The 3641-nt window shown below is 40.7% G+C and overlaps 1 pseudogene; it reads right to left on the bottom strand.

Moving 5' to 3' along the window:
* Positions 1-211: 211 nt before the first annotated feature.
* Positions 212-925, bottom strand: LOC128057698 (60S ribosomal protein L10-like; annotated as a pseudogene).
* Positions 926-3641: the final 2716 nt, after the last annotated feature.

Here is a 3641-nt window from a genome sequence, read left to right as displayed (position 1 = left end):
ATATATACTAAGTATAAAAATGTGGAAAAATATGGAAAACATAAAAAAGATGGAAATCACAACTCTCTACCATTACTTTCCAACTTAGAATTTGTAAATTATTTCCTCCCAAAATGTTTGTGTATATGTGTGCCCATATTTTAAAAACATAATTGAATTAATTTATAATATTTTGTCCCTCTTTTTTTTTTTTGACAGGATATAGCATTTATTGGTGAGCATGATTAAGGAGGGGACAGCGCTGATGCTCATGAGTGCAGGGCCCGCCATTTGTCCAGGGGACCATGATTAGGGATGTATTTGACCCCACAGCCATCTGGGATGAGTTGCTTTTCTGCCACCATGTTCTCAAATTAATCCACGTTGAATTTGGTAAATCCCCACTTCTTAGAGATGTGGATCTTCTGGCGGCCAGGGAACTTGAACTTGGCCTGGTGGAGGGCTTCAATCACATGTTCCTTGTTCTGCAGCTTGGCGTGGATGGACATTATGATGGCCAATGTGGACCCTGGGCACTGTGCCCTGGGGCTTTCCAAAGGCACCCGCATACCTGTCTGGAGTCTATCAGCTCCAGAGCAAGACAACATCTTGTTGATGCGAATGACATGGAAGGGGTGGAGCTGCACTCAGATGTGAAAACCATCTTTGCCACAGCTTTTCACCATGTACTTGTTGGCACAAATACGGGCAGCCTCCAGGGCTTCAGAGGAGAGCTACTCATACTCATTTGACACCATGTGGCCACAGAGTGGGAACTCATCCACTTTGGCCTTCTTACGCCCCAAGTCGAAGATGTGAATCTTAGCATCAGGGACACCTCGGCAGAAGCGGGACTTTGGGTACGGCTTGTTCTTACAATACCAGTAACACCGGGCAGGGCGGCGGCCCATGGCGACACCAGGATCTTCAGTGGCGTGCCAAAGGGAAAGAGCTGTCCCTCCTTTTGATCCAACCAGTCAATTCTAAAGGAAATCAACCCTGAATATTCATTGGAAGGACTGAAGCTGAATATTCATTGGAAGGATTGAAGCTTCAGCTTCAGCTGAAGCTCCAGTACTTTGGCCACCTGATGTGAAGAGCTGAGTCATTGGAAAAGACCCTGATGCTGGGAAAAACTGAGGACAAGAGGAGAAGGGGGCTACAGAGGATGAGATGGTTGGATGGCATCACTGACTTTCAATAGACATGAGTTTGAGGAAACTCAGGGAGATAGTGCTGGACAGAGAACCCTGGCGTGATGCAGTCCATGGGCTTGCAAAGAGTTGGGACATGACTTAGCGACTGAACAACGATCCTTCCTTTAAAAATGACATTCTATTATTATAGTTTCAGTCATTAACACCTCTTAATAAATATTTTCTAGATTAGAAATGTTAAGTTATATAACATCCCAGTGTTTTTTTTCCTCATCTGTAAAATAAATTTCATAATTTACACATATCATAGGACACTTGTGAAAAATAAATGTGATAATGCATGAAAAATGTAAAAGTGCTTAGTATGTAGATTGTTAAAAATTGGCCATAAATTCCTCCATCCTATGTGCATGCCCCTTTGTAGTGTGTCTCAGCTATAATTGGCCAGGAAGTGAAGTCTATTTCTCTGTTTCTTGATTCTTGGCATGGCTTTGTGACTTGCTTTGTCCAGTAGCATGTGGCAAAAATGAAGCTGTGTAACTAATGAGTCAAGTGCTTAAGCTTCTCTTCTGACTCTACTGGTACTCCAGGACCACGATGGGAAAGACACATGGCTCAAACAACAGCTAGAGCCATCAGCTAGACAGAGAGAGAGGTGAAGTACCTCAGACCACCTACCCTACTTCTCCCAAGATGAACTATCAGATAACCACAAGTACATGAGGGAAACCAGGTAAGACCAGAACTGCCTAGCTGAGGCCAGTCCAAATAAAATGGTTGTCTTAAGTGTCCATGTTTTCAGGTGGTTGTCACACAGCAATAAAAAGATAACTGATATAATAAGCATTAAATACTATTGTTACTACTGCCACATAAATCTAAAAGGTGAGAATATGATACTGAGATACTTATCTCAATACTTTAAAATGTCTTTAATCACTTAACCCATATTTTACTGTCTGATATATGTAAAGCAAAGCCTTAATTTTTATTCATGCCATTGTGGACCTCAATATCACAAATAAATCTGTTCACATACATTTCCCAATCCTAAAGAAGCAACATATTATTGGAGATCTTTCTTCATGTGCAATCTTTTTTTTAAAATACATAGTTTAAAAACTTTATTTTTATTTGTTATTCTTAGTTCCTTGACCAGGGATTGAACCTACAGTGGAATTAAATAGATTGTACAGTAGATTGAATCTACAGTGGAAATGTGGCATCTTAACCACTAGACCACCAGGGAAGTCCCCTTGTCACATGCAACCTTAGAATCAGAATCAGAAGAGCCACCCCAAGTCTCTCCCAAAAGGCACTCCTTACAGATTTTAGTTAAATAATTAAACAAAATAATTTCTGTAGCAACTTTTAAAAAAGAAAAAATTGAATAAGCATACTCTCAGTATTTTGCTTGATTGAAGATTATTACTCCACCTCTCCCACCCTCGCTGTGCTGTGTGGCTTGTGGGATCTAAGTTCCTAGATCAGGTATTGAACCTGGCCAAGGCATTGAAAGCGCCAACTTCTAGCCACTGGATTGTCAGGAAATTCTTAGGATTAGTACATTTTTATTTGAATGTGCATGGTAGTGAATGGGCAAAAATATATAATTAAGTAATAATGGCAGCAATGCTATTTTTTTTCCATGAAGTTTTCACGAAAACTTTCATGAAATCAGCTACCCTTGAGCAACAGAGGGAGCTGACAGAAAATTAGCCTCTTATTTTGCATCCCCCTTGACTCACTGCAAAAGGAAACAGAACGGACAAGATGATGGTGGTGATTACCCTGGCTCACATTTGTTGAGTGCAGACATTATGCCAACTATTCTAGATGCACTTATTCTTCATAACAGGTTATTTGGTATTCTGTTATCCTAATATAGATTACTTAATGGCAGATAGATGGGGAAAAGTGGAACGTGGCAGATTTTATTTTCTTGGACTCCAAAATCACTGTGGATAGTGACTGCAATCATGAAATTAAAAGATAATTGCTCCTTGGAAGGAAAGCTATGACAAACCTAGACAGCATATTAAAAAGCAGAGACATCACTTTGACAACAAAGCAGAGACATCACTTTGACAACAAAGGTCTGTATAGTCAAAACTGTGTTTTTTCCAGTAGTTGTGTACAGATGTGACAGCTGGACCATAAAGACTGAGCAATGAAGAACTGATGCTTTCAAACTGTGGTTGCTAGTGAAGACTCTTGAGTCTCTTGGACTGCAGGGAGATCAAACCAGTCACTCCTAACGGAAATCAACCCTGAATATTCCATTGGAATGACTGATGCTGAAGTTGAAGCTTCAATACTCTGGAAACCTGATGCAAAGAACTGACTCACTGGAAAAGACCCTGATGCTGGGAAAGACTGAGGACAGGAGGAGAAGGGAGCGACAGAGGATGAGATGATTGGAAGGCATCAATGAACATGAGTTTGAGCAAAGTCTGGGACATAGTGAAGGACAGGAAAGCCTGGCATGCTACAGTCCATGCGGTT

The sequence above is a fragment of the Budorcas taxicolor genome, chromosome 12 (assembly GCF_023091745.1).
Source record: "Budorcas taxicolor isolate Tak-1 chromosome 12, Takin1.1, whole genome shotgun sequence".
Taxonomy (NCBI): domain Eukaryota; kingdom Metazoa; phylum Chordata; class Mammalia; order Artiodactyla; family Bovidae; genus Budorcas; species Budorcas taxicolor.
This window is presented reverse-complemented; position numbering and strand designations above follow the sequence as displayed.